This window comes from Symphalangus syndactylus, chromosome 3 (assembly GCF_028878055.3).
Source record: "Symphalangus syndactylus isolate Jambi chromosome 3, NHGRI_mSymSyn1-v2.1_pri, whole genome shotgun sequence".
In the NCBI taxonomy this organism is placed as follows: Eukaryota; Metazoa; Chordata; class Mammalia; order Primates; family Hylobatidae; genus Symphalangus; species Symphalangus syndactylus.
In genome coordinates, this window is record NC_072425.2 from 70,047,042 (window position 1) to 70,060,839 (window position 13,798).

A 13,798-nucleotide genomic window follows, 5' to 3' on the forward strand; every position below is an offset into this window, starting at 1 on the left:
TTCTGATTTGAGTTGGTGTAGGGTCAGGTCCATCTATTTGCAATTCTAACAAATTCCCTGCTAGCGCTAATGCTTCTGGTCTAGGAATCACACCTGAGGAATCAGAATCACTGCTTTAAGGAATAGGCTTTATAAAGCAAAAAAGAAAATTACAAGGACAGGATTAGCTGAGACGGTCTAGCCTTTTTCCCCTCTTTTTCCCACAGAGAGACTTCCCAGGGCCAGGATACCCTACTGGACAGGCAATGTGGAGTTATCTGTGTTCCATTAGGGGGACTTCATGCTCCTGGGGGTGTTCTTCTTATAGAGAAATCATGAGGGCAACCATCAGTGGAGGATAACCAGTGTACTTTGGTACCAGACAATGTGGATTTGAGTGCCAGCCGTTCACATCAGGAATTTAGTAATTCCAACTATCCAACACTTGGGAACTTGAGAGATAATGGGAGTTACCTCCTACAGAGAGAAGGGAGTGCAGCAGCCCCCACTGAGAGAAGAAAGGGGGAATCTTCCTTTCACCTTTCTCCCCATTGTCCTGCCCTCCCCCAACTCTGGGCCTAGCTGGTTCATTGTTCAGGCAATTATAAAGGAGCTCTCAGGATCACTTTTGGTAATTCTGCTCATCACATGACACATGCTGTCTACTCCATACCCAAAGCCTCTGATTCCACTAATTTTACTAGATGTAGATACCTGATCCAAATTGGACTAACCAATGTCTTTCCTTGAAAGTTGATTTCAGAAAAAAAATATATATATTTTACCTGTCTATTGAAACTCATAGAATATAAACCCAGGTGCTCTTGTCATTGGCTATTTTCAGCCATGTGGCCCAGGAAACCCAGCAACCTTGTCTGAAGATGGAGAGAAGAAGTAAGCCAACTTTTAGAGGAGGGGAAAGAAGATATGGGGATGGGAAAAAGACTGGGAAGTATTCGAGTTTCTGCTTCCTGTAGTTTCTGAGGCCCAGAAACTTTGATTTCGATCCTGAGGATTCAAGAAAGAGCCACTGTCCTCTTTTGGCCTAACTTGTTGTGTGATGGATCCCTGTCCTTTGTAAGAAAGAATACTTCATTTAGAAGTTGTCATTTCCAAGCAAAAAGGTAAATTGAGTTACAAGAGGTTTCACTTAAAATAAGTCTAGCAAAGGCCTTCAGAGTTTGTGTTCTATTGTAATTTAAGCTTTTCTTTGCAGAGGCTTCATTGTGTGTTGGGGGGTCAGTTAGAATCACTTAGATCTCGAGTTCCATCACAGCTCTGTTATCTGCAGGGCTTGGAAGTTAAAAATGTCATGTAAATCTCCTAAGGCTCAATTTTCTCCTCTTTATTGAAGGACTATATCATTTATCACACAGTGTTGTTTAAGAATTGACATGAAAAATAAAAGTACATAGCATAGTCTGTCTGATTTTAGGGTGTTTAAATTTCAAAACACATTTTCTAATTTTGAAAGACATCCCCCAAACATGATGTATTTACAATAAGATATATATAACAAGCATAAAAACAAACAAAAAATTAAGATTTTGCAAAAGAAGGAAAAGAAATTGTCAGGACCAGTATAATTGCTGAGTCTATTAGTCACAGTTCTCCAGAGAAACAGAACCCATAGTAGATATTTATATTTATATATATCTGCTGTATATATATTTATATATCTGCTAAATAGATATATTTGTACATATATGCTGTATACATATGTTTCTATATATATGTTGCTCTCTCTGTATATATATATTTCTTAATACACATATCTTCAGGGTAGGTGGGAGGCTGGGGACCGAGACTCACAATTCAGATTCAAATGCAGCCTGCTGGCAGAATTCTCTTTTCCTTGAGAAAGATCAGTCTTTTTCTACTAAGGTATTTCACTGATTGGATGAAGCCAACCCACATTGTGGAGAATAATTTGTTTCATTTGTTTTATTTATTCAAAGTTTACTGTTTTAAATGTTCATTGCACCTAAAAAAATCTTCACAGAAACATCTAGAATAATGTTTGATCCAGTATCTGGCTACCATGGCCTAATCAAGTTGACACATATAATTAACCATCTCATCAAGACTGATTTTATTATCTATTTATTTATTTAGAGACAGGGTCTTGCTCTTTTGCCTGGGCAGATTGTACAATGGCACAATCATAGCTCATTGTAACCTTAACCCCTTGGCTCATGATCCTCCCACCTGAGCCTTCTGAATAGCCAGGACTACAGGTGCACACCACCAGGCCCAGCTGGGTTTTAAAATTTTTTTAGATACAGGGCCTCTCTATATTGCTAGGGCTGGTCTCAAACTCCTGGGCTCAAACGGTCCTCCTGCCTTGGACTGCCAAAGTGCTGGGATTACAGGTGAGAGCCACCACACATGGCCCTAAGACTGATTTTAACTTTAATTTTGAGCTTCCTAGTAAGCCTAGGAAAAAAGAGAGATAGATCTTTTATGCAGTCTTTTATTAAGTAAGACAATTTTCTTAGTAGAGACTGTTTTTCCATACATTAAATTCCAAAATATGGTATGGTTTCTCATATATAATTTTGTATTTTGGACCTTGACTGATATCATAAGCAAGGCTTTGAAGAATTATTGTTTTATAATTAATGGAGAAGCAATTTTGGTATGGCTGTTTCTGGGAAAGGTTCTCTGTAAAATCAATGAAGGTTATTCTTCCTAGGATCCTTAATTGGTGATTTGCTTTTGGGTACATTTCTAACTCCCACACCCCTCTCATGAGTTGGAGCAAATTTATAAATATGTAGCTGCTTTACTTCTTCAGGGCTTGACTAAATCAACTTTTTAGATATCTTTGAATTTGGAAAAATGCCATCTCCTGCATCCAATCTGTCACCAAATTCTGTCATTTCTGACTCCAATATTCTTTAAAAACTGTACATTCCACTCCCTCCTGTTGCCAGTGTCTTAGTTTAATCTGTTATTGTTTCTCACATGAACCTAGGCAATAGTTTCCAAACTTATCTCTGCTCCTTCTTTGGTCACTTCAAATGCTGTCTTTACACAGACACCAGACGGCCCCTTTTTGGGACACAGTTATCATGCTACTTTTCTGTTTAACAATTACCTTTGATGTCTCAATAAATAAAAAATAGAGTTTCAGCATCACATGTACCTTAACCTTTGACCATATCAAATTATTTAGAATACTTAGAAAATGCCGTCACTTAGAGAGTTCTGCCTCTGCAGATTGCTGTTTCCTCTGCTTGGAGTACTCTTTCCTCCCAACTAGCCTGGACAAATCCCAGTCATTCTTTAAGACTCAACTTAAAGGCTATCTCCTTTGTCAGACCTTCCCTGACACATGTAAGCAAGAAGTCACACTCCTTCCTCCTTCCCCCAGATCAACTTTAACATTTGAGTTACATCTCCTTGGGTGTCAGGATCTGAAATTAAGGCATAAAGTGGAAATCACAAATAGTTATATCACCCTTGAAAATACCTTAAATAGCCCATCAAATAGAATATGTTAAGTCTACACTCATGCCACATCGAGACTGACATACTATTGCTCCGTGAGTCCTACATAGAGCATGCTTCCCTCAGATATTGGGACCAGTTGCGCTTTCATTAATTAAGCACATGTAAAGCAGTTGGATTATGTTTAGTTTATGTCTCGTGGTTATATATAATAAAGACACATAGTGTCTTTACAACTAGACACGTATTCAATGCTCCACACTGAGAGGTACATGCATGAGGGGCTAAGGCTGAGAACCATTGACCGCCATCTTCTGTCACATGCATGTGGTAGGGTATATGCTCACTGAAAGGAACAGTGTGGGGAATTAGCTACACATTTAAACTGTTTCTTTCTGTTTTTCTCTCTCTCCCTCTCTCTTGTGCCATACTCAGGGGTTTAGTACAAACACATCAAATAATTATACTCTGTGGTGCATAACTTAATTCTAGTTGATTAACCTAGGTAGGGCACTCACATTGTGATACAAATTTTCGTTTGATGCTCAGGAATCCCCAGGCCATCAGAGTAGAAAGTTCCGTGAATACAGACCTATATTTTTTATATCTATTTCCTTTCCTCCTACATTATTAGGACTTTAGTGGTCATTTCATGAATCAGTTGATAGAAGGCAAAGGACAAGGCATTGAAATTTCCTTCAGCTTTCACTAGGAACTTTCAATATGATGAGAGGGAACTTTAACATGTCTGGTCATTTGTGACAAGGTTCTGCATAGGAATAAAAATAGTCTATTTGATAGGCTTGTGAAAGATAATATAGGACAGATAAAATACTGCATAAATGCTAAATAATAAAGTGACAAGCACAATATGTCAGGGGACGCATAGTAATGCAACTATGTCTGTAAAACATTTACTGTATTTTGTCTCTGAAATGTACAACAACAACAACCCACCAAATGGCGGCATCTGTGCTTATTTCCTCCCTGGTCCTCGATATTTGGAATCCTTTCAATGTTCAATGCCCAAAAACGCAATAAATATTTTTACTTTGGTACATCTATATTTTAACGCTGGAGTTGGTACCAGCCAGGATTGTGGGGTTACTCACATCATGTGACTCTCCTCCCACCATTCAATGTGTTTACAAGTGAAAACTGATAAAATGAGCATCGAAGGCAGCCTGGGAGGGAGAATGAATGGGAGAAGGCATTGCAGAATGCATACTGAGGGCTAAGTGTGGAAGGCCCAAGAAGGGGGTGGGTACTGTTTATAGGCAATCTTATTAGAAGTTGTGGGAGGAGCAGGAAGTGGGAGAGTAGGTATGTACAAGCTCTGATCTCTTTGAGCACCAGGTGGCACTACTGCCTTCTCTCTTGGCTGCTGCCTACCTGTGTCAGGGGAATTCCAGAAACCTAGATTTCATAGGAAAGGCTAGAAGATTAAGAACCTATATGGGTCAAGAGAGAAGTGGGTAGACAATACAGAGATCAGAATGTTTCTTATTGATCAAATCCTGGGAATGACTATAATCACGGCACTCTGACAATTTTTAGCATTTCACAACCCATCAAGGGACATGATCTGATATTGTTAAACTCAAATTTATGAATAAGAGACATTGTTTAGCTTAGGGTATTACTAGCTTGTAAATGTATTAGTAAGTTGCCAAGTTCCTAGAGGCAGAGAAATGTGTAGAAAACCAACCAACCAACCGAACTAAACCGAAACAAAATCAATCACTACAAGTTACTTAACACATATGTAATAGTCGATTGGAGGGTATGTATCTGCTTTTTGTATCAAGAAGATTCCTTCTCTTTGGCAGTAGGTGGTTTTTTGAGTAGTCAGTTTCTGTGAATGGGATAACTCATCTGATTCCCCTTTTCTTACTTGCTATTAGTGAGTTTAGAAGTAAATATGGGAGCCATTTGTAGCCAGTATAACATTTTGCAAGATTGTAAACACATTTTAGCCACATCCCCAGGCTTTATCTTTCATCTTGCTTCTACATCTCACACAATATTTTACATTATATTTCACTTTCACTTTTAATTTGTTATATTGTATATGTTTATATGCTCTGGAAAGAGCATATCCTAAGTTTATACGCTTATATCCTAAGTTTATATGTTCCGGAAAGCTCCTCTAAATACTTTCTGAAATAAGGAAAGGAAGACATATAATTAATTATGTAATTATAACAAATTTCCATTGGATGTACATTGCTAAATACCAAGAATCAATAGAATTGCTCATTCCCTCAAGAAGTTTACAACCAAATAATGGACTTACTAGAAAATGTGCACTAAATAAAACTTTTTTTTCTTAAAAATGTAAGTTTTTGGAGTAGAGATATCTAAGAGTAAACACAAGGGAAAAAGGGATACTTGATTCCATGATTAACTTTGTATTTCTACTGTTGGCTTTGCATGGCCTCAGGCAAGATGTATAACTGTCTCCAGCACCAATTTTTCAATAGTAAAAGGCAGATTCACCTTGGGACAAACACTTGGATAGGTTACAGCGATGAAAGGCATGGTGTGCAGTAATATTTGACTATTGTTATGAAACGTTTGATTATAATCTCACTCTCAGCAAAACTAGTAGAAGAAAAGATCAATTTAAGTCACATACTAAAAGGAAAAAAATGTGTTTTGACTGAAACTCAGCACATTTTCTATAGGAAAGTGCCACACTATACAGGCTATGGGTATGGTAGATACTGTTTTTATTTTTAAGCTTCCATTTACAACAGTTTGAGACAAATATTCAAAATTGTGTTCTTCATGTAAGAAAGTAAATGTTTTTGGAAAAAAATACAACATAAGCTTTTATTTTGAGGATTTTAGTCTGGAAGAGAAGGAAGCTAAAGAGAGTAAAATTGGAAATATTCTCCACAGGCTACTTTTCAGAAAATTTTAGAGCAACCAATAACAAAACTATTTGCTATTGCATTGAAATTAATATTTTCTTTTGTTTATTAATTTTTTATTCTTTTAAAACAGATATGTAACTGATATGCCAGGGTGTATTACTTTGTAGAAGTGGTAGTGTGATTATTTTGGGATAAATGAAGAAGAAAAGAGGTAGAAACTACAGAGGAAGGAATGGAGCTTGATTCTTACCTTTAGTTAGGCTCAGTAACTTCGTGGAAAACCATGGGCCAGAGACAGTGGCACCTAATAGGCTTTGGTGTCAGATAGAGCTGAGTGGAACCCAGCTTAGTCTGTGGCACTGGGCAAGTTCCTTCACTTGATTCTTGGATTCTTTGCAAAAAGTGGGCACAATAACATCAGCCTCATTGAAAGAATAAGAAACATGCATGATGTTTCTAGTTCAGGGCCAGACGAGGCTTATGGTAGATGCTCACTGGATGACAACTAATAAGGTGGGACAATTCATTCAAAAATCATCTCCTTTTGTTTCTATTTAGGAGAGGACAGGAAATGGTAGCTTTGCATCATGGCTTACTTCATAGTGGGTAGCAGATGACTTTAGGTAAAGTATGTTAGTGGTCCATCAACTGCTGCGCAAGTCTCCTACTAGTCTTTCTCCAGTTTTGAAAAGTCACTCCTTCCAAGCTCTCATTTGCCTTTGAAATCTGTTTTGATCAATAGCTAGCTTCCACGAGGTCTAGCCTTATCTGCCTTCCTTATTCATATTCAGAGGGCAGGGGCCATGTTTTATAAAATTTCATAGTAGGCAGCACACAATCATACATTTTACTTTTTCCTAATGACATAATTTATTTTAATGCAAGCTTGTCAGTCAGGGCATTGAAAGATCAGCCTGATACCGTAGTTCATTTTTTACTTTTATTCCTTGACCTGCTTGCCCTAGGTGACTAGTGAGAAAGCCAGCACTTTTTGAACACATTACTCTGTGCAAAGCATCCTGTTCAGCACATTACAAAGGGGGAACACCTCAGGTGCTCATCACGTGGGTAATACATAAAACTTTCTTAAGTTTTCAGGAATTAAAATTTCTCTTTTGAATCCCCTATAGCTCACTGAGTTATACCCATGAAGAAATAAAATTAAATTCTAAGACCCCAACTAACTGAATGGACCATTTCTTGGCCAAGGGGATGCCAAAGAAAACTTGGAAGCTGAGCCCCTGGCCATGACAGGATGTGAGGATGGACATGTCGCATTATATCCCTTCCCTTGCTAACAACTCTTAGGCTTTCTTCCCTAAGGGTTAAACAGAAACAAGCCCTTTGGAGAAATTTTACTGCTGATTTCACCCAACTGCCTGACTACTGCCACTCCCTTTTGCAGTTTCTGCACAACCAATCAGCATTCCTTCCCCATAAGAAACCACTGACCATGAAGTGGTTCTGGCCAGTCTTTGAAGAATGAGCAGTGACGGTTTTTGTGGCCTGTGCTTCACCTTTTGATGCCAGAGGGCTGAAAAGTTCTCTCTCAGATCATGTTAATGCCGCCATTTTTGAAGATGGGGTCCCATGGAGAGGCATGAACTCAAATGCACCTGCGCATGTTTCTCCTTTCATAAATATTCATGACTCCTCCTATAGCTTATTGAATTATGTATAGTCAGCCACCTCATTCCGCATATGTCTCTGTCTTATTCTTCCCACCCTTGAAATGTCTGTTTCTGGCTTCTGGAAGGAGGCTATGTTTCCCAGCCTGTCAGAATGGCCACCCTGCAGGCTGCAATCCTTTATGAGAAATAAAGCTCCACTTTACAAATGTATGAACCTTTTCATTCATCAGTTGACACCACTTAATCAGATTGGGGCTCTTTTTCTTCTTTAATTTCATGCTTTGCATTTTCATTCAGGGGTCTTAGAAAATGCTAGGATTTGAACCTAATTCCTGGTAACTTCATCTATCAGTGCTGATGTCCACTGGAATATTATTATACAGGCCTGATTCTGAGAGTTTGGTCTATGCAGCTCACCACCTAGACTGCTTTCATTGCTCGCTGCAAAACCTCTCAGTCTGAGTCCAAGTTCCTGACACTGCCAGGCTCTCAGGACATATTCAGCTGCTCCTTTACAACTCCAGAGCCAGAGCTCTGCTTCCATGTGCTTCTCAGCTTCCTGGGCTCTTTCCTTTACTGCCATTCAATCTTCCCAAACCTGGAAGTGAAGGTTTAATTAAATCCTTTCTCAAGAAAACTGAGGCTCAGAGAAGTTCAGGAAGTTGTCCACTGTCATATATTTCACAAGGGGAGGAGTACACTTTCAGAGCAAAGTCCAACTAAATTCATGATTCAAGTTTCTCCCATTATGCTGGACTGCCTCAATGATTTCAGCTAAGTCTCAGGTCTTTTTAATTCTCATGCTAAAACCTATCATCTATTACTAACTTTTAATAGTTTAACTCTTATTTTTAGTTACACGTCACCTTGGAAAGTAAAAACTGGAGCTTTAAAAGAGTGTTTCTCAAAATATGGTGTCTACATCAGAATTACCTGGACTAATTGTTAAAATATTTATTCTTAGACCCAATCATAGCCCTACAGAATCATTATTTCTATTGGGCCATGGAATCTGTATTATTAATAAGCTCACCTAATAATTACTATTCATGTCAGATTTAGTAGATTATTTCTTTAACATGTGTAGACAAGTTTATTTTGATCTTAGTAAGGAGAGTGAGAAATAATTGAAATATGAGGTGCTAAGGCTTTGAATTGGTTTCTCACGCTAGCTAACTATTGAAAATTTTGGATATGGAGGAATGACCTTAATATTGGGAAAAGAAGAAGAAAACAGAAGAACAACAGATGGGTTCCTGAGACCTGAGACAAATTTCCTCTACTTCTTGATTTTGCCTGCAGGCAGTTCCGTGTGAGAGTGGATGAACTGGTGAGAAAATGTATTTGAAATTTAAACCTACAGTAACTTTTGGGTTAAGAACTATATTCCCAAATGAAATAACTTTGTTATTATTTTTAACTCCCCCTGCCCAAATACCCTACGGACTTAAGCTGCTTGATATAGCAGTCTAGGTGCTCACTTTCAGAACCAAGACAGCTTTTCTATTCTATTCTTCACATCACAGTAGAACTGTTAGATGGGCTGAATGCCTGGGTTCAAAATTTCAGAAATTTGCACCTAAATTGCACCTGTAAAATATGTCCTCACACATGTAAGTGAGTCATTTTACTTGCAAATTATTGTTTTGCATATGCAATTACTTGCTTGCATCTGGATATACATTTTGTGGGACAATTAAGTGTTTACGTTAGAAAATTAGATCACTAATTTTATGTTCATTTGTATAAGACTTAAAACTTAAACTACCAGAATGTTTTTAGACAGAAAGATCATTATTGCATATGGTTTAAATTGTGAGGGAGGAGTACATTCTTTCATCCATTCATTTGTTAATTTGACAAATATATTCTGAATGCCTACTGTGGGTCAGCTGATGTAGTAGATGCTAAACTTACAATGAAAAACAAATAGTCCTGCCTACGGACGTGGAGATTAACACTATATTCAGTTGTTTTTAGAGAGACCAGAAATTTGTTAGTGTCTTGTTTGATAACTTCAAAATATGCAGTTTTCGTTTAAATCTCAGGTTATTTTCTAATATGTGCCATATCAAGTTGAAAACTGACAGTTGTCATTTCTCACTACTTTCACTGATGGAATGAATAATAAAATGGGGGAGTCATTTTTTATTTGATTTTGCTTTCCTCCTAATTTAAAAATTAGTATGGTAAGTTTGTATATCTTTTGTGCAATTGTTGGGCTCTAGATCAGATAGTCTGGATGATTAATAGAAGCATAATTTGGTGAAAATTAAAGGCTGATGATGGTCTTTGAATGAATGCCCTTCCTATGGGAAGATATTCAGGGGTTTTGCAACACTTGACACTTGTATACTTTTCTCTGGGTAAAAGCTATATTTTAGAGTGCTTAGTTTGTTGGGATAATGACTTCAAGATTAGAGAGATATTGCATTACACACCTACACATTTCTTCATAAACAAAAATATATCAATACACCTGCAGCACATATGTACCTTGTGTCTATAAAGTCTGTGTAAGACGCTGGTCTTTTAAACCTATCAATTTATCATTCAGGACCTAATTATAATAATACATTTATAGATATTTTGGGTTGAAAGAAACTTGAAAGTATTTTTTTTTTAGTTCCCTTACTTTACAAATGAGTAAACTGAGGCCTGAGGAGGTTAAAAGAATTTTAAGGATTACACAGAAGCTAAGGCAGAGTAAAGACTAAAATCTGGTATATAGGCATTCATTATGTCTTGAAAAATATCTTTCATGAAGAAATGTAATGGAAACCAACTAACATTACCCTTGCAGATCCTATGGTGATATTGAATGTGGCTCTTCTTTAAATAAATGTGGGAGGAAGAGAAAAATTATACAAAATCAGAGAAGAGTCAGAAAAGCATAAGTTTGTCTTCTCTGTTAGATACTGCTTTTTCTAGTAACCACAAAGCTTGACATACATGAAAGGCAAATAAAGATGAGAGATGCAGTGATGGTAAAGGGAAGGAACAGAGAGAGAGATATCTGGAAATTTTATGTATTTACACAATGTTTTGTTTTGTTGCAATCAGGGTCCCAACAGAAAACAGATGTCAAGCATAAATTAAGAATATTCCAAGAAAATGTATTTACATAAGAACCAATTACAGAAGTGTGGGCTTGATAGAAACCACAAGAAATAGTACAGTAACACTGGATTAGTAACCATGGAGCTGGTACCACTCTAGGCCCTGGGGAATGAGGAGAGAGAGAGTCGTTACTAGGACCCAGAAGGAGCAAATTTTCTTGAGAGGGCTGTCTTGAGAGGAGCAGTGACCTTCATTGGAGAGACACAGCCAGGTTGAGGCAAGGGATTCCAGCAGAAAAAATCCCGTAATGTTGTTTTCTACTCATCTCAGATTTCTTGCTGATATCCCCATTGTTAATTCTAACTGGAAGCCAGAAAGCAAGGAAGAGCCCATTAATGTCATCTGCCAATGGGGAAGAAGGCAGGTGGAAGGGTGTAGGTAGGGATTTGGAGTTGCAAACAAATGGCACAAGGTACACTCTTCCAAAAAGAAGTCAAGCACTCTTACAAGAATATATAGAATGTTAGAAAATGGCATAAATTAAAATACTGTGAAAGAAAAAAAGAAAATAAAGAAAAAGAACTGATGCCATTGAAACTAAAAGACTGATTTATACAATTGCTCACACTAGATGGAAAATTATTTATCTCTAATGTAATCGTTCAGAGATAGGTAGGTAGTCTAGGGGCAGCTCTGCTCCATGAGGGCATTGTTCTTTCTTTTTGCTTTGATCAGCACCACACCATGTTTAAATTTTAGCTGTAGGAAAATCAAATTACAGTGTGGGGAGCAAGCAGCTTCACCTTAAGGAAGTGGCTGAGACATTATACGCTTGTCTTCTGTAGCTCCTCGGAGTTCCTGGGTGTTGGACACTTTTGTGACTTCCAGTTATTTGATTCGCTTTGCCTGTCTGTTAGGTCTGGCAGTTGGACACCTAGGGCAGATTCAGCCTTTTGCCCTCTGAAAGCTCTCTACTTGGCTTCTACTTTTCAGCCAGGCTTCATACCTAAATTGTTTGGCTCTGTCATCCTATCTGAACTTAGGTGAATGCCAGAGCACATGGTGTTGGGGCTCTGAGTGCCTCCCAATGGGTCAAATATAATCTAGGTGTGCAGGTAATTCTCCATGGGGTAAGTGTGGACCAACATAGAATAATGGAAGAAACCTGGTTTCTCTCTTCTTTACCATATGTACCCTTTCATAGTCCTTATCAAATTCTTTGAAGCACAATGTTTCTTGGTAGTCCATCTGGAGAAGTTCTATGCATGAAATAGATGTAACTGCCAAACAATCAGTTTTGTGTTGTTGAAACATCATTTTACATCTTGCATAGCTCACTTGCCTTTGTCCTCATCCTGGATCCTCTGAATTTATGCCTTGCCAAAAAGCATCTTCCTTTCATCCTTGATTCAGGCTTTGTGTTCTAGGGAAGCTGATATAGAACATATCTATTCGCATTTAGTTGATCAGTCCTGGTCCGTGATAAAGCTTGAAGTAGAGAAGTGTTTTGCTCAATAAGAAAAATGAGAAAATTATGGAATTTTGGGAATAGTGAGAAATTTTTGCCAAAAAAGAAGAAAATAAAGTCAGGAATGAGACCAAAACAACAACAACAACAACAACAAATCTAAAACAAAATAAAATGTGTAACAAAACTCTTTACATCAAGTAGATAAAAAACTTGATTTAACTTTTACAGAAGCCACCACAAAAAAGAAAATGTTATTTATTTTTGTGTTCATGATACAATGAGAAGAAAAAAACACACAAACCCAAATCTTTAGGAAAATTCCAAATTCTTTGTATAAATTTCAATTAAATTTTCTTTCTGAATCCTGTATCACTTATGAATACTATCAGAAATAAATAACAATGTACAACTAATAGTGACTTCATAATGAAGATATTTGATTATCTCACTCAATAGGTAGTGTAGAGGTAAGCATCCAAAGGTTTATTTGGTGGCCATTCAGGATCACTAACGATCCAAGTTATTTTCATCTTTTGCTCTCCCATCTTCAGTACGTTGCTTTTGATCCTTTAGTTTGTCTTCTCTTGGTGGCAAGATGCCTGCCAGTATTCCAACTATCAAAGGTAGGAAGTGGGGAAGGAAGCATAGGGCAGGAGAGAATTTTTGCTCTAATGTCTTTCATGGGATGGCGGAAGGTCTTTCCTGGAATTCCCCTACATCAACTTCTGTTTATGTCACACTGGCCAGAACTGGGTCATCAAGGCCATTCAAACCTGCAAGAGAGGCTGGGAGTGTGAGCACCTGCCTTTTTGAGCCTGAGAAACTCACAAGGAGAAGAGGGTTGAGAAAAGGCAGATGGAGACACAACTGGTAGTGTTTATTTTTTTTTATAGTTCTCATAATGAGAATTACCTGTGATATACTGAATAATATCCTAGGTAACACGTTACAGTAGATATGTGACATTCCCTATAGCTATACATAAGTGCTTTCCATACATGCTGATGACATTATACCACCATATGATGCAGTAGAAATAATTCCTCATAGTGGGAATAGGTAGGGGAGAAATGGTTGCAGTCTAGATGTGTAGGCAACTGACCTAGCTTGCATATTTTAGAACATGGGACATGTCTAAACATAGTTTGGTCTGAGTGTTCTAAAGACCTCTCCTTGAATCGAGATTTGTAAGGTTAAATGTACATGTGACACAGCTCCAGATTACACTTCATAGTAATGCTTGAGTATGACTTTGATTTTGCCATTTCTATATAGACCCAGAATTACTAGGAGATAATCAAGTTAGGAATAAAGTTGCCTGATAT

The 13,798-nt window shown here is 37.7% G+C and overlaps 1 long non-coding RNA gene across 1 annotated transcript; it reads right to left on the reverse strand.

The window, feature by feature from the left end:
* Window positions 1-1,156: 1,156 nt before the first annotated feature.
* On the reverse strand, window positions 1,157-13,146 carry LOC129478447 (uncharacterized). Its single transcript, XR_008656439.1, has 3 exons — window positions 12,923-13,146; window positions 12,197-12,512; window positions 1,157-1,264 (listed from the first exon to the last, which is right to left on the reverse strand). It is a non-coding gene; the product is annotated as an uncharacterized lncRNA (long non-coding RNA).
* Between the last annotated feature and the right edge of the window lie 652 nt (window positions 13,147-13,798).